The sequence below is a fragment of the Myotis nattereri genome (genome assembly GCF_964212035.1).
Source record: "Myotis nattereri genome assembly, chromosome: 12".
NCBI lineage: Eukaryota > Metazoa > Chordata > Mammalia > Chiroptera > Vespertilionidae > Myotis > Myotis nattereri.
Window position 1 is genome coordinate 50,778,858 of NC_138087.1, and position 18,704 is coordinate 50,797,561.

Below are 18,704 nucleotides of genomic sequence, written 5' to 3' on the forward strand. Positions count from 1 at the left end.
ATAATATTTTGATTCATTTTATGGTCCATCAGCAGACTTCCATGGCTCACCATTGCCATACTTGAGGAACACTGCCCTGCAGCAGATAGCTTTCCTGTAAATATTTAAATGACTACCACTTGATGGAAACCATTGTAAAGATGTGAATAGTCTGAATAGTTGATTATGTCAACCTAAATGCAATGAAATATAACAAGCTACAGAGAAATAAAAGCCTTTCCTCTCTTTAAAAACTATAATCTGTGACTTACTGTACTAACTCTTGACTTTAAGAAGAGTATTTCCATAATCATTTACAGTTAAGTAAAAAATTTGGGATTTTTTTGCAAACATGCATGCTGCAAAAAAAAAAAAGTCTGTACCATTAACGAATTAAGTATTTCACGAGCTACTTAATGAAGTATGATAGGGTTTTTTGCCCCAGAGTTAGAGTTATTTGCTTTCAAGATAATTGAACTCAATAACCCTACAGAATGTCAAAGGGGGAAGTGTTTCCAAATGTTAAATAACTTCCTTTTAAGGGACATAACACAAATGACCATGCGGAGGGCTACTAAAACCACATGTTAGTCACCTCTGACAACAGCCAGGAAACCATGTCTGTGTAGGGTTAGTGAGGAAAGCATTGCAATATAGCAGGTGTGGGCTCCAGAAATATTTGCATGATTATGTACAGTTCTTGTTCCTAATCTCCTTCCCAGATTCACATGGGCTGTTCTGGAAGAGGAACTGAGGCAGAAAGATCATCTGAGGCCAAACAGGGCCACCACTTACTTATTAAAAGCCATAGGCAAGTTAAAGCCCGTTCCTCTTGTCCTCTGTTGCCTTTCTCCAAACACACACTCTGCATATTTATCCACTGAGAGTCACCTGTTAGCTACCTACATAACAACATAGCCATTTGGTCTCCAGTCAGGAACAAGCTACTGCTATTGAAATGCGATTGAACCAGAAATAAACATGAGTTAGAGGGCAATTACTTAGCCAAAGAACAAACAGGTCTGTGATAATTAACGGAAGATGGCCCTTTTATTTTTTAAAGGTTTATTCTTGGAATAGTAGGAACTCTGGCTATTAATTATTAGAGATAATGCTTCCTATTAGTAAGGGCAGCGGTAACATTTATTATAAAACCCCTGTGAAATATGTGATCTTTATTGTATGAAAGTACAAGCCAAAAAGCAGAGATGTTTAGTCAAGAGTACAAAATTGAAGCATACTTCCTGATATCCGAATTGGTTTGTTCTTCTTAGAAAGGAGAGGGAACAAGCAACAAAGAAATCATATTCTTCCTGTTCTATTTGGTGGACCCACTAAATCTTTGAAGCTCATTAAGTAAAGGTCATAGAAATGTAAACTGGTACAGTCACTATGGAAAACAGTATGGCGGTTCCTCAAGAAATTAAAAACAGAACTACCATATAATTCAGCAATCCTACTTCTGTGGATATATCAGAAGGAAACAAAATCATTAACTTAATATATCTGTACTCCAATGTTCATAGCAACATTATTCACAATAGCCAAGGTATGCAAACAACCTAAGTATTTATCAATGAATGCATGGATAAAGAAAATTTGAAATAGATATTGATGTATATAATGGAATATTATTCAGCCTTAAAAAAAGGAAATCTTGCTATTTGCAACAACATAAATGAATCTGGAGGACATTCTGCTAATTGAGATAAGTCATGGAGTGAAAGACAAATGCTGCATGGGATCACTTATATTGTGAAATCTAAAAAAAAAAAAATGAACTTACAGAAACAGAGAATATAACAGTGGTTGCCAGGGGCTAGGAGGACCAGTTATAAAAGGGTAGAGACTTTCATGTAGACGATGATAAGGTCTAAGGATCTAATGTATAACAGAGTGATTACAGTTAATAATACTATATTATATCATTAAATTCACTAAGAAAATAGAACTCAAATGGTCTCAGGAAAAAAAGGTAAATATGTGAGGTAAAAGTAAATATGTATGGTAATAGATGGTGGGAATCCTTTCACAATGTACACATGTATCAAATTATCATGTCGTACACTTAAAATATATTGCAAATATTTGTTATACCTCAATAAAGCTAAAAAAAAGAAATCAATGTGATGCACCATATTAACAAACTAAAAAAAAAAAAGGAAAGAAAAGCCATATTATTATCCCAACAGATGTAGAAAAATCACTTGGTAACATTCAATATGCATTGTTGATTCAGTAAACTAGGAATAAAAGGGAACTTGCTCAAACTAATAAAGGACAGCTATGAAAAAATTACAATTACATCATTCTTAATGGCAAAAGACTGCTCTCAACTTCTGTAGTGAACATTATACTAGAGGTTGTATCCAGCAATGAGCAACTAAAAATTAAAATGAAAAGTAAATACCAGTTACAATAGCATCACAAAATATAAAATGCATAATTATAAACCTGAATCTGACAAAATACTGAAAAGGTCTGTACACAGACCTACAAAACATGGCTGAAGAAAATTAAGAATACCTAAGTAAAGAGATATGTAGTGTTCATAGGTCGGAAGTCTCAATATTGTTGTCAACTATCCTCAAATTGATCTATAGAGTTAACACAATCCAATCAAAATCTTAGTTCACAGTTTATAGAAATTAACAAGTTAATTCTAAAATGCATATGGAAATGCAAAGGACCTAGAATAGCCAAAACAATTTTTAAAAAGAAAAACAAATTTGGATTATTCATACTACCTGGTCTCCAGACTTATTATAAAGCTCCAGTAATCAGGATAGGGTGGTATTGATGAAAAGAGAGACAAAGGGATCAGTGGAACAGAATACAGAGCCCAGAAATAAACTCACACATGTACAGACAAATGGTTTTTGACAAAGTTGTAAAGGCAATTCAGTGGAGAACAAATGGTGCTTGAAAAATTGGATATCCACATGCAAAAAAATAAACTTCTATCTGTACCTCTCCTCAGACACAAAAATTAACTCAAATGGTTCACAGGCTTAAATTGAAAATCTAAAAATATGAAACATGAAAAAAACATATTAAAAAATACTTTTGTAACTTGTGCTAGGCAAAAATTTTTTGGGTATGACACCAAAGAAAAAATGATGACTTTAGCTTCATCAAAATTAATAGAATTAAAAGACTAGCTACATACTGGGAGGAATTATTTGCAAATTATATATCTTATAAAGGAATTATATATAAAATATATAACTAATATTCAAAACTCAATAATAAGAAAACAAACACCTCAATTGAAAAGGGACAAAGTATTTGAAAAGACACTTACTTCATCAAAGAGAATTTGTGAATGGCAAATAATCACCTATAAATATGCTTCTCAACATCATTAGTCATTAGGAAAATGCAAATTAAAACTGCAAGGGCATTTCACTACTCACCTATCCAAATGGCTAAGATTGAAAAGTCTGAACATACCAAATGTTGGCCAGAAAGTAGAGGAACTGGAACTCAAAAAACACTCACTTGGAAAAAAATAGTTTGTAGTTTCTTTAAAATGTTAGACATACATCAATATATGACCCAGCCATTCCACTCTGAGGTATCTACCCAAAAAATGGGGAAAATAAGCCCACACAAAGACTTGAATAGAAATGATTATAGAAGCTTTCTTTGTAATAGCCCAAAAGTGGACACAACCTAAATGTCCATCAACAGGTGAATGGATAAACTCTGATGTACTTATACAATGGAATACTACTTAACAATAAAAAGCAACAAACTCCCCGAAACCGGTTTGGCTCAGTGGATAGAGCGTCGGCCTCAGGACTCAAAGGTCCCAGGTTCGATTCCGGTCAAGGGCATGTACCTGGGTTGCGGGCACATCCCCAGTAGATGTGCAGGAGGCAGCTGATCGATGTTTCTCTCTCATCGATGTTTCTAACTATCTCTCTCCCTTCCTCTCTGTAAAAAATCAATAAAAATATATTTTTTTTAAAAAAAAAAGCAACAAACTCATGGATGAAGCTCAAATAATTACGCTGAGTGAAAGAAACCATCTATAATAATGAAAGCGTAATATGTAAATCGACCAAACTACTGAACAGTAGAACAACCATCAGGACAACCTTCTGGACGACCACGCTATGACAAGCACTGGTGCCAGGCCAGCCAAGGCCGGTACAATGCAATTGGTCGGGGGCCGGAGGGTCACCCCCCCCCCCACTATCCCCCATGATTGCCCCCAGAGGGAGGCCCAGCGATCGATTGTGGAGCCCCCCCCCAAGGTGGGCAGGGCCTCCCTCTGCAGGCGATTGATCACCCCCCCCAACCCTGTGATCATTGCCCTGCAGAGGGCGGTGACCTGTGGTGTGGGAGGGAGGGCAGCACCGCACAGATGGCAAGCAGTGGCAGCAGCGGGGGTGGGGCCAGCTGCCGGCAGCCGGGGGAAGGAAAGCCCTGATAGGCCCTGATTGCCGGCCAGGCCTAGAGACCCTACCTGAAGGGTCCTGGATTACAAGAGGGCGCAGGCCAGGCTGAGGGACACCCTCCCCCACCCCCACCCCTGTGCATGAATTTCTAGTGTGTAATAAAAGCACACTTACTCTTATGTTTATTTACACAAAACTTAGAAAATGCAAACCAATCTCTAGTAACAGAAAGCAGATCAGTGGGTTGCCTTGGTGGGAAAGGAGGAGCAGAAGGGAGCATGAGGAAATTCGGGGTGAAGGATATGTTCATTATCTCGAGTGTGCTAATGGTTTCATGGATATATATATATATATATATATATATATATATATATGTATTTGTCAAAACGTATCAATCAAATAGCTTAAATATATGCAGTTATCATACCAATTATACCTCAATATAGCCTTTTAAAAATTAATGGCTTAAGACAGCAACCATTTTATTATATCTGATTTCATGGGTCAGGAATTTGGATGAGCAAGAATACTGGTAAGTTTGGGGAAGAAAGGGGAGAAGTGGACAATGTCAGAATAAAGAGAGAGGTTCAAAGACAAGGACATGAGAGCAAACTGTGGAGGATAAATAGTACTGAACTCATGGTTGGCAGTAGGAGGTGAAGTGGAAAATGCACTATAATAACTACTATACATTGATTTAATTCTCCAAATCTTCAGAGTAAAGTTAATAAAAATGTTAACATGCACCCAGTTTACTAAGTGCAGGGCATTGCTCTGCGTGCCTTCATTTACTTAGCATAACACTAGGTGTCCTAATTTGGGTTCTCCCAGTCAGCCCCTGGGACAAGGGTTTGGGCTCAGGAAGTTGATTTAGAGAGGTGAACAAATGAATGAACAATGAAGGAAGGAATGGTTAATGTGAGACACAAAAGGGAGACTGCTCAATAAAAGCTATGTTCCTGCTGTGGGCAAATGGGCTCAGTCCTACTGCTGACCATCTGAGGAACCTAGTAAGATACTCTTAGAAGTGTTCCACCAGAGGGTGGGGCAGCTGGGATATTTATTCAGGACTCCCATTCCCATAGTTTAAAGGTTGCCCCATGAGCATCAGCTCCAACGAGGCCAGGCCTTACCCGTTCAGTGAAACCAGCTTCCTGGTGCCAACAGAAAGCCCTCAGCCTTCTAGAGAAGAGAGCCAGGAGCTGGAGATGGGCAGCTATCAGCATAGGAAGCCCACCTGCAGGTAAACTCAGGTTAGCCAGGACAACCTGGGTCTGGGCATCAGTTCTCCCTCAGACATTACCACTCTCGTCTCACCAGAGGAGGAAACAAAAATAAAATAACTTACTCGAGATCTCATAGCTAGAAAATGGCGGAGCTGGGATTCCTACCATCATCTTAGCTACAAAGTCCACATTCTTAACACGTAATGCTGTTTTCCCTCTCAGACAAGGATGATCAAAGATGTTAAGAAACAAGCCCAAGATTACACAGTTATTAATGCTGGTCATAGGAGATAAGCTTGTGTTTGAAACGATGATTAACTGGCCTAAAAGCCTGCACCCTCTGCAATGCAACACGCTAGCATGCTATCTCCCCAGGACTCAGCTCCAAAGAGTGCGTTTATCACATCCAGTAACTCCTCTTACCCAGAGCAGTTTTTCTCTGAAAGCCCATAGGCTTTAGAGAAATTCTCCTTCACAATGGATGGCAGCCCATATTTAGTTTTACAACCTAAGCACTCACTCCCCTGTGCTTCTTTATGATCTGGGAGCTCTAGCATTTGAAACACAACACCATCTACTTACAGTAAACAGATAACCCCTCTTGATTATCGACAATCTCTGCTACTGGCTTTCTCTTTGAGTGGCCACCTTAGTAAACAAGCAATTACTGGGAAATGAATGGATAAACAATGTATTTCTTTTGGGGGAGCTAATAAATCTTAGGCTCTACTTTCTTAACTTTTTCTTCTACTTTATTTCTCCCATTGGCCTGAGTCCACATCTGGCCATGTGAGGGAAATAATGAATCAATTGATCAATTAGAGAATTGGTGGCCCTGATTGGACATTCTGCATTAAGCAGGAACTAATTGCCTGATTCCAGATGCTTTTTAAAACATATCTCAGCAATCAATAGGCCACTGCCTATATTTTAGATAGAAGAGCAGCTTGGGCTGGGTCAGAGGAGGAAGGATGCTCTATAATCCCCGCCCTAGTCACGGGAGCTCCCAGTTCCTCCCGCCTTGTCCTGGGGAGCTTTGGCCTCCTCCACAAATGCTTTCTGAGGTGACCAGTGCCCCAGTCAGTGCCTCTCACACACCCCTGAGCATCTGGGGCAGAGGAGCGTGAGGAGCCTCGCAGGCCTGTGGAAATAGAAGAGCAAAGGCATCTAGGGATTCTTGCACTTGAACAAAAGCTGTAACAGAATAATGTAAACCAAGACTTGTGAAGGGGGGTGAGGGGTGTTCTCCGCCCAAAGAAAACAGTAATCAATGACCAACGATGCTTTCATAGAACATGATGGAACGTTTCCCAGAATGCCATGAGAGGGCCTCCAGGGCACACACAGAATGACCCACAGCCTCCATCTGCCCCATTTTTCTCCCTGCACCTCCTCACTCTGAAGTTATCCTGCTTTAATGGTATCCTTCTTTAAAAAAAAAAGAAGAAGAAGAAGAAGAAGAAGAAGAAGAAGAAGAAGAAGAAGAAGAAGAAGAAGAAAGAAAGAAAGAAAGAAAGAAAGAAAGAAAGAAAGAAAGAAAGAAAGAAAGAAAGAAAGAAAGAAAGAAAGAAAGGAAGAAAGGAAGAAAGAAAAGAAAAAAAAGCTGTCTCTAACATATCACCCTGCCTGAAACTCTACAGGGACCCCCACCAGCGACAGGCAGTCTGTGTGGAGAAACACTCTGGTTTTCTTTCTCCCAGTGCCCTGCAAAAACCACAGGAACTGCCTGGCTCTCAGGGCTTTACTCCCCCAGCGCCCAGACCTACAGCGTCTCCCCAGGAAGTGCACCGGCACCCCACTACCCACGTGCTGTAGTCAGAATGAAGGGGGAGACGGGGAGCTTATATTTAAAGTTCAAAGAAAAGGATGACATCGTCTTATCCTGCTAAAATGCCTTAGAAAGAAGAAGAGATGGGATTTCCCTCCAAGGAGCCATGTCTGTGGTTCCTTGGGGGCTGTGGGACTGGCCAAATGCTTCAATGACTAAATACTAACTGCTTGTTTCCAGGCCCATGTCCTGGGTAATGAGAGCTGCAATAAAAGCATGATCTATATGCAGACCTGTTACGAGACATCAGCCACTCCCTACGGAAAAGCAAGGCAGGTGGGAGCTGAGTGATACCCCTTGGTCTGACGCCTCTTTGTGCTCTGGCTCATTTGGTAAGGTCCAGAGGGCCACTTTTTGCTACAAAGGGAGAAAAACCTCTCTGCTCCCCAGAGAAACAACTTTCCTTTGGTCTCAGCTGGTCTCCCCCTGCCGTGCTTCTCTTTGCTCTCAACAGCCAGCCCTGCACCACACTAGGCTGGTGGCTTTCCCAGTTTCTGTGCAGGGTCCCTTTTTGCCTAGAGACTGTGCTAGGAGGTGTGCCCTGGGAGCAGTAGGCATGGAAATTCTGATACCACCATTTATTGCTAAGAACCACTAGGAAGGTTTTATACTTATTACCCTAATTAGTCACCCCAGCAATCTTCTGAGGTAGTCTCAGCCCCATGGGATCAATGAGAAAACTCAGGTCCACAGAGATTAAACCAAGTGCTCAAGTCACTTAGGTAGGAAGCAGGGTTACAAAATACCCAGCCCAGGTGGTCACTACTCCAACCTCCATGCCTGGGACCACCTGCTGCCCTGCTTTCAGCCCCAAGTCTCCCAGGAAGAGAGCCCGTGGAGGTGCAGCCGGAGGACACTGACCTCAGGGCACACCATCTCCACCAAGTCCCCCAGACTATTCCTCCTCAGCCGGTCCCACCATCAGGCAGCACGAGGAAGGTCCATCTCCTGAAACTGATGGTTCCGGGATGTGCCTGAGTTCAGCACATGTTCTCCTCTGAAGTCTTGTCATCTGGCGACGGGCTTGGCGGCATTGTTCACACATTTCCTTTCTAACTCCCTGCTTCGGAGCTGACTTTCAGCACTTCTTGGCTGATGATACGGACCCTCCCTTTAGGGATCAGAGGTCCTGTTATTAATGAAGAGAGTTAGCTCTTATGTCTCCCCAGCTCTATTTAAGACATAGAGACACATTCATTGAATAAACACCCTCCTAATGAAAACCCTGTTTGTTTTGTGAAGCATCTCAGTGGCTCCACTGAAAAATGCCCCCCTCTCTTGAATATGTGTCTAAGAGCTCTGAGACAAGGCTTCCCAAAATAAAGGAGGGTCCCGATAAGTCAATCATCAGTCCATCCTGGAATATCTTTTGATATCAAGAACACAGATTGGAAAACAAGAAGAGAGAACAAAACATCAGGTATTTATTGAGGCCTGACACTGTTCATCACCATGTTTGCCATCCTGAGAATACAGGAGTCTAAAACTCTACAACCCAGTTGCAAAAAACGAGATGAACAAACTTAAAATAAAAAATAAAAAAAACAAGACAATACGGTGTTTAAGTAAGTACAGAATTAAGGTAATTGCAAGTAAAAAATACAGCATAGTTAACTCTCCTGTCCCACTTCTAAATCCTAAATTTTATCTTAATCCCTTATTCCATGTTTTCTGCCTTTTTTTCTCAACATCAGTTTATGCGTTTCAACTAATATTTACTAAGCAGCTCCTATGCATTAAGCATCAGATCAGAGGCAGAGTGTGCAGCAGTGGACATGGGGGTGATGGCCAGCATCACTGAAGGCCCGGATCAGCGACTGAAAGGGTTCCTGGTGGTGTCGTAGACTAGACTAACTGTGCCAGCGCTTTCAGAATAGCCCGCGAGTGGAGAAAGCAGTCGAGGTTCCAGCTTGGGTCTCAGTGATGTTGACCACAGATTTCAGACACGCCTGCCAGGCCTGATGAGACTCTGGGATGGGCCTCCCAGGAGGCTGGTTACAGAAAGGATGGGGAGCCGCAAGGAAAGAGCGCATTCTAAAGAAAAAAAATAAACAGTTGGGCAGATATGCATAGCAAGTATGAATTCTCCTTCCCAAGCTCACATACACAGGAAAAGTCAGATGATCATATCAAAAGTAAAATCTTATCTATCTGGCTCAGGCCTACAGGACTGGTGGGAGACTCCACTGAGTTACAATGAGGTTCCTGCCCTCCCAGGCCTATATGGAAGCTCTCGGCCTGTTGAAGAGAGATGGAAATAATTCAAGTTATTATTGCTATGTAACAAATTACCCCAAAACACAATGGCTTAAAACAACAGTTTTCTTATGCTCATGGTTCTGTGGTTCAGGGATTTGGGGGAGGGCTGGGCTGGGCCATTCTTGCTTCATTCTCTCACGTGGCTGCAGTCAGATGTTGACTCTGGCTTCAGGCGTCTGAAGACGCCACTGGGCTAGACATCGAAGACACCACATGGTCAGCAGCTGCGGCTCACTGCTGGCTGGGAGCTCAGCTGGGCCGTCGACCGAAACATCTACATGTGCCTTCCCCACTATGGAAATCTCAGGGTAACTGGACTTCCTACATGTGGCTCCTCACCAAGCTAGCGTTCCAAGAGAACCAGGTAGAAGCTGCACAGCCTATTCTGAACTAACTCCGGATGCTGTTGGTTTTAAGAGAGTCCTAGGGCCAGCCAGGACTCAAGGGGAAAGGAAGTAGATCACGTCTTTTGATAGGAGATAGCAGGCTGCGTTATAGAAGAGCGGGTGAGATGGGGAACATCACTGTGACCATCTTTGGACATACAATTGTCACCTGAGTGTCACGTGGCCAGAGTTGTGGAGGCAGGTGTCTCTACACTCCAGGGTCAGCATGAGCATTAAAATCACTGCCAAGGCAGAAGTCCTGATGTGTAGAATCTAGTAATCCTTTTGGACAACTGCTACACCTCTCTGGAGGCACTGCCAGGGAAAAGGGTGCCCTTGGAAGCCACAGCTCTCTATTGCCCTTCTGACTTGGAAAATACAGTAGTTTCCCCTTATCTGCGGGGAATACGTTCTAAGACCTCCAGTGGGTGCCTGAAACCTGAGATAGTACCAAGCCCTATATCTACTGTATTTTTTCCTATATATTCATACTATGATAAAATGTAATGCCTTTCTATTTTATCACCTTCTGTGGCTATAGTCTTTGTGGTTTGAGGTGAGATAGCAAAACTAGCATGGACTTCTTTATCCTTCACGATTTCACAGATGGAAGATCTGTTCTTACCACAGATCTTAGAAACCTCCACATACAATTTTTTCTTTCCTTATTAAGTCAAGAACTTCAGCTTTTCACAAAAAGGAAGCCCTTTACGGCTTCTCTTGGCATATCTGAATTGCCAGCACTTTGCTTCATTAAGTAAAATGAGGGTTATTTGAACACAAGCACTGTGCTACCAGGACAGTCACCCTGATAACCAAGATGGCTACTACGTGACTACCAGGCAGGAGCGTCTAAGGCATGGACACACTGGACAAGGGTAATTCATGTCTCGGGCGGATGGAGCCGGATGGAGGGAGATTTCATTACACTGCTCAGAACTGTGTGCAATTTAAAGCTTATGAGTTGTTTCTTTCTGGAATTTTCCATTTAATATTTTTTAACCACAGAAAGAAAAACCATGGATAAGGGGCTGCTACTATACTTCTCCTTTCTCTCAAGAGGACCAGCAGAGTCTCTCCCATGAGTTGAGACTTTTGAGAACAAAAACCAAGAAGAAAGATGTTCACAGAATGCTTATCTTCCTGCCCTGCAACCACCGAGATCTGAGAACACCAAGATCTGGTTTATTGAGATGGAGAAGGGAGGAGCAACCAAAAGAGCATAGTCCAGTTTAGATCCTCCGAGGGGAAGGGCATTAAAATAAGATGACATCTGTCACTGTGAGTAGTCCTATGAGTCAGCCCAAATGTTATTCCAGGTCTAGATGGCAAAATGAAGATACTGGACTCTGTGCAGTGTTTTTTTAACATTTTTGTAAAATGGAGGGGAACAGGTACTACAATATGCTTCATCCCCCAGTTGATCAAGTATAAAAAAGGAGCAGTAGCCTCTCCTCTCCTGCCCAGAACACTGTGGCTCCCACATTTTGTGTCCCAGAAACCTCACCTCACTTGGACATCTCAAGAGCTCCTGGGAGAAGGGAGCAGGAGCAGCAGTGGCTCAGCACTGAGGTTAGAGGGCAGGGGTGCTGTTAAGCACCCTACCATGCTCAGATTAGCCCATAACAACAACAATGAAATTTTAGACCCAAAATCGACATAGCAACAAGGTTGGGCGCCTGCCATAAATCCATCCAGAAACATTTTTAGAGACTTCTCCAAAGCATCAGGTGTAAATATCTATTTGAGGGAAGCCTCTTCATGGCTTCCTAAAAAGGACCTGGGAGACTCTGAGATATATTTTCAGTTATATTCCCAGCCTTCTTGAGACTCACCAGTGTGCCATGAGTCTTGAAATGACTAAGAATTCTTTTATAAGTCAACCCCACCCAAATCACCATCTCTCCTCTCTGTTCCTTCCCTCATTGCCCTTCTTCCTAAATTCCCAGTGTCTGGTGTTAGCCATTGCTGGCCTCATCTATTTGCTAACTGGTGCACACAGGAAGCCAAGCTCTGTGAAATGTTACTAAAAGAGAGAAGCTGGAATATTAATTAACCATAACCAACTAGCTTCCCTTCTCTCTATTGTTTTTCCCACCTAGACCAGGGAGCCCTTTTGGTCCCACTGACTCCTCCATGGGTCTTGGGCCCACCTGCTCCTCCATCTCAGCCTGCTTCATATGATACCCTTATGACACAGTCATGCTTTACTTCAGTACCAAACAATTTTAACACAAAGCAGATTGGTGCAAGTGTTATAACAGAGTAACACTCAAAGGGCAATGTGAGAATTGGTGGAAAGAGATGAATGCCAACTGGGGTGCCCATAGCTTGCTAGGGAATAAGAAATAAACACTTTGGAGACCTGGAGAGTTGCATTAGCTATTCCATACTATTACGGTTTGTTTTAGTGAATTATCTTTCTTAGAATACCAAATGGTCCCCTAATAGCCTGAAAGATTTGAAACACTTCCAAAGCACTAACAGTTTTCTGTACTCAGTCACTGGGAGGGAGGTCTGGACTTCAGACCTTTAGTTGGCTAACAGCCAGAGAGTACCAACTTAGAATGACTTAGATTTGCAAGCTCTGTAGCAATCCAAACAGGTTAGCTTCAGGGGTCATGATGTGGGTTCTGTCAACATTGTAAATTTGGATCTCTTGTGCACACACAGCAAATGCATTGCACATATATGGGGAATTTTTCCAGATGTGCCTTCTTGCTATATATCTTTTGGCTTCCTCTGTTTTTCTAGATCCACTTGCAGTTCTGCCAAGGAGATGGCATCACTTTTTCTTACAGAGATGGCTATCAAGAATTATATATGGCACCCACTTGTAAAGCAGTGATGGAGCAAGAAACTTTCTGTATAATGTCAGGGTTGGAGGGTAATACTTCTAAATGGTACTCTGTGTTTCTACCCCATTCATACCCATCAATTTTTTTCAATTATACCCTGACGAATTCTTTCCTTCCCTTAACCAATCAGATGTGAGTCATCCATTGCAAAAACACAAACAATGGTGGCAAAAAAGCATGAAAGACAGGAAGGGTCTAGAATTAGTTTTTCACTCACGGAGACTAAAAACATATCAAAGATGGATAACGGAGAAAAGTGGAGTGGGCAGAACATCAAAAACAGGGAAAAAAGAAGTGGAAACATTTGAATTCTTAAGGGAAATAATCTTCTGGAGCATAGAAGGGAACCAAGTGGAAGCATAATCATCCATGAATTGACCTTCAGGTACTTATCAATGCAGGGCTACAAATCTGTCCCACTGAGGGTCCAGTTTGAAATGAAGATTGCCTGGGTCTTAAGAAACCCTGCCCAGGTATCTCTCTCTCTCCTATTTTATGAGGACAACTACCAGAATAGTGATCATAGGGGTGTTGATGACATGAGGAGGAGCCCTCACCAAATCAGCTCCTTAAGGAAATAATTTAAAAACCAAGCTAAGAACAAGAGGAAACAAACATTCTTTTCAACAGTAACAAATCCACAAATGAGGGCACTTGCCTAATTATAGTTTTTTGGGTGGAAAGCTACAGTACATTAACTTCCTTTATTCTTTTTGTCTCCTCCCTCCTGCCTCTCTTTTCCCCTCTCCTCTCTCTCTCTCTCTCTCTCTCTCTCTCTCTCTCTCTCTCTCTCTCTCTCTCTCATACACACACTCACATACACAACACAAATTCACACAAAACTCGGAGAATGTCTAATCTTAACTTTTTCTTGACCTATTTTGCTTCCATTCCATTTAACTTCTCAACTAAAGGGGATCAGGATTGAATACTAATATGCATAGCTAATACATATCCATTAAATTGTCTCTTTAAAATTATGAGTTTTCTTCATATAATGTTCTTTGCTTTGAAATGTATATTTTTTTAGTCTCAATGGAACTAAAAGTGAGCTGGAAAGTCATGAACTTTCTTGACCAATTGTTTGTGCCCTGTAGCATCTCAAATGAGAATTTACACTGTCTGAGTTCACACTTAGCATATCACAGGGATAACAAGGAGTAGTTTTTTAAAAGGTTCAAAGTTATCTATGATATTTTAAAGTATCATAATTAAAATACATAAGGTCTAAATGTTTATGGCCCAGACATGCTAGCTTTGTCACTATTTAATTTTCTGAAAATGTGGCTCTTTACCAACTTCTCCAGTTCTCACTTTCCTCATCTTTCATATGAAGAAGCTAAACAACAATACAGTATGTCTTTCTGGCATGCTTTCACCATCCATAAGGGGTTAGTTATTCTGTTCCCTAGTCCCTTTTATCCTTAGGTAACATCTATGGAATTTTCGCTAGTTATTGCTCTGCTGCTCATTTTCATGTGAATTTCATTTTCCTGAACTTTTAGAACACATGATACTGGCAGCCCGTCAAACTTCCAGGAGCTCCCTCTTCTGCCATTCCCATGTTGTGTGAAGACATAAGTTATCTTGCTTTCTGAGATGTCCTCACTCCATCTCTGTGTTTGGGCCTTTTCTTTTCTTCTTATCTTTCATCCTGCTCCTGCTCACCTCGCTCCCATGCAGCAGCCCCTCCTCAGTGTGGGCAGGTCCTGGAAAGAAGGTATGCTTGCTCAGGCGGGAGAGCTCCTGGGAGCTGGGCCTCCAGGCCTTTCATCATTCCCTTGCACTTAACTGTGACGGGAATGAACAAACTCTCCCAGCTTCAGCCACTGCTCTCAAAACGCATTCACTTTCCTTCCCAGGGAACACCTGCCAGCCAAGTGGGATTCTCCTGTTCTCATGTCTATCACATGCACTCAGGTCCCCTTTGGGTTTCCCCACTTTTTCTCACATGAAAACCAACAGCACACAGCTCTTGTGGCTGCTGGCGGCTGGTCCTCTCCCACCTATAGACTGAGATTCCTGAGGCCACTTGTTGCCTCACTTTGTTAATGTTGCCCCTGGGTTTGGTTTTGCATCTCACTGCTCTGCTTCTTTTTACAAACAATTGAAGAGTTCCAGGAGCTACTGTTGTTGCCACCACCACCATTTTCCTAAAGTTATCAAAAGCATCTATTTTAATTGACTGCTTTGAATAACAGAAAGCACCTTCACATTAGTTGTTTCTTCAATATTCTAAAAGCACAAACAAGTGAAATGGAAACATGAGGCAGACAGTGACTTTTCCAAGATACATGAGCCCTGATCTTCACAGTCCATATGGTCTTTGTTGTAGAACTAAGTTGCTCCTTAAATAGAGTGAAGTCAGCATATACTCCCAGTTCAGCACTCACCTTCCTTTAATTAACAGATAATTTCTCAATTACCATAATGGGAAATTAACAAATAATGCCAAACGAATGGTAGGCTATAGTGTTGTTTCTATAAAATAGCATATTACATGGAAATATGGGTTTAAATACCAGAAGCAATGGAAGAAAAGTGTTCCTTTAAGGGAAAAAATGGCATGGTCATAATCAAATAGAACAGAGAATAGTTTTTTATTGTCACAAACTATGTGCATATATCATTAATTAACTATGAGAGACATCTGAGTACTAGTTTCCATATGCACAGAGGTTCTTTATATCTATTATCTGGACTCACAGTCAAAAAATGTTAATAGTTTGAAAGCTTCTAAATGTACTTTGTATAAAACATTTTACAGTTAGACAAGCATACGGAAACATATAAGGTCATGACATGTAAAGACTGTCCATTATTTTCCTGCACCAAAAGATTTTCTTAAGTGTTACCCGAACATTATTCACACCCTTGTCCAAATTCTACCATTAATTCATTCTGGCTCATTAGACAAGTTCCTTTACTTCTATGAGCCGTAGTGTCCTTGTCTGAAACATTAGGACATTTTAAAAGGTCTCTTCCAAAACCTGACATCATTTCTGTCTTGATCATTGGCTGTCAGAATGGAGATTAAATGATTTCTGAAGTCCCTTTCAGATTAAAAGCACTGAAAATTGAGAAGATGCAACGCAGAATCAAGTTTGTATTTGTATCTCTTTTGCAACAGCTGTTCTTCGGTGCTGTTGCATGACCTTCTATTCTCATTCCCTGTGACAGTTCAGGACCTGGTGTGATCCTCTCCCGCCTCTCTCCTGGATCTCAAGAGAGATCTAAAGACAAGCACAACATGGGCACCTTGGATTCAGCAGATGGCTCATAAAACATAAACTGAGTCACCAACACAGAGCAAACAGTGGACAGAAATAAACAGCTTGCGTTTGGAAGTTTTAGAATTCTTAAGAAAAACAGAACCACATCTAAGGCTGCATTTGATACTGATGTTTCTTTATTGGTGTTATACTGAGGAGCTTGGAAACCTTCAGTATTTACAGTGTCAGTAAATACTAAAATTCACTATTCTAAATAATTTAAACAAAAGAGAGCTTAGTTTCATTTTATATGGAATGACACATTTTCAAAGGTTAGTTCTTCTGAATTCAAAAATTACTCCGCAGGCAAGATTTATGGAGAATATGGTTAATTTGGGGGTAGGCTCAAATATTTTAAAACAATCATGAGACTCTTGTATTTTTTTTAAATAAAGTATGTTTCTGTTTAAAAGCTTATAAACCTTGTTTTTCAACCAGGTTTCCTTAGGAGACAAATATTTTGTTGCTCTAGTAAATCTCATCCTCAAGTAATTCTTCCATTTTCAAGTTTGCTCTGAGCTCTCCGTGATGCAGCAATAAAACCATCAACACAGACATGGAGAAGACCTATCTGGTCATTTAGGGCCTCTCTTTTTCTCACCAAGTATCTATCCCTCACGTCTCTTCCCTAAGGACTCTTCCCAGTGATTTGCACTTTACAGGAACTCAAGAAATGGTAACATCCTTGGCTACTTTTTAAAAAATACACCACAACTTTTCATCCTTGCAATTAAGTTTAATTTTCCCCCAAAACCCCTCTTCCTCATTAGACCCAACTCTACCCTCGGGGGCCTCTTGCAAAGTCTGTCTTTACTTGGCAATGGCATCTTTAGCTTTTTTTAAATGGTTTTTTGTTTGCTTTTTAAAAAGGCATTTAGCTCTCGTGTTTTCACCATGATAGAGGTTTATCCCTAAGTCATCTTTAGTTTGTTTTAAATGGATTCTTGTTGGCTTATTTTTAAGGCATTTAGCTCCAGTGTTTTCACTCTTGCAGAGGTTTTTCCCTAAACTGTTCTGCATTTTTGTAGCATCCCGGCATATCTTCTCTCTTAGTGCAGACAAGTAGAAGCACAGGCTCTTTCCTTCAGGACATCCTAGGATTTTCCTCTTGGGAATCCCCAGAGTCCTTATTATTTCTAGTCTTTCTTCGCCAAATGGGGAAATAGTAAGAATTCACTTTAGTCAATTCAACAAACATTCTTTGACTGGCAAATAAGTTCATAGAAATGACCAGAGGGGCCGGAGCTGTTAAATGAGCAGGAAAGACCAAGTCCTTGCCCTCAAGAAATTAACACTCAGAGACAAACAACAAGAACAATGAAGGAGCGTTAGTTACATGAGGGTGAAAAGAGCCTTGAAACAAAAGAAAGCACAGAAGGGGATGCAACGCGGCAGGGGTGCTGCTGCAGAGAGCGGAGAAGGGGTCATCTCCCTCCATAAGGAGGTGGTGTTTGAGCAAAAGCCAAAGCACTCTTGCAACTTGCTGTGTGTTTTCTTTCATTAAACACAAAGTTAGCAGCATTTCTTGCTCAGAGATAAGTTTTAGACATTGTCACCAGTATTTCAAAGAGCTGCAATGAATAGATATTATCCAAAACTTGGAGATAAGGCAAAGATGAGGAACCATGTCTTTTCAATGTTACACTGGGTGTGGCTTAAGAGGCCTGACAAAAGATTGCTCAGTTATCTGGGAGAACACCGGTGTAGTTGACTTTGCTATCTAGTAATTATATCTTGTGAAGCTTTATAACTTAATGGGCTTCTGTCCAGGAGAAACACTGATGATTTTTGTCTGATACATAAAATAATTTGTACCAAACAAAAATTTGCCCTGTAGGGCATTAACAAGTTTTATTGTATCTAACCTAGAACTTATTCAAACATTTTTTAAATGCTTCTAAATAAAATACTTAGTTCCCCAAATCCTCCTGGAATCAGCTTTACCATGTTACTGGCCTCTTCATTAATGAGCTGAAGAAATCTGTGACACAAGTCCATCCTATATTTCTATGCGAGCTAGGTTTTCAACTTTCCGAAAATTGTACTGTAAGACTACAAAGGCTCCAATGGAAATTCACGGGGCAAGAAACGGAGGGCAGCAGCGGCGGACACAGGCCCTGGGACAGCATTCTCATCCATGCAGAGTTGGTCAGCTTAGCCTACGGAACTGAATATCTTGTTTGGCAATAACATTTTATCAAAATTATTCAGGAAAGCTGCACTTCACAGTGCCCAGGGCTCTTTTTCTGGGATTCCAGCAGCTCAGGAAGGAAAATGCTAAGCATTTAAATACCGACAGTATTTTACCACCTGAGAGAAGTTGTGGTGGAAGATTAAGTCTCTGATGTCAAGAGCTTGCCCACTGGTTAGGTTTTACGTGGTAAGTGGCAAGAATCACATTACATCTTTGCTGCATTAGGACTTGGGATGCCAAACAGTTTCTCAAATGCAATTTGGGAAAATAAATAAAATATGGGCTAAGCATGTTCT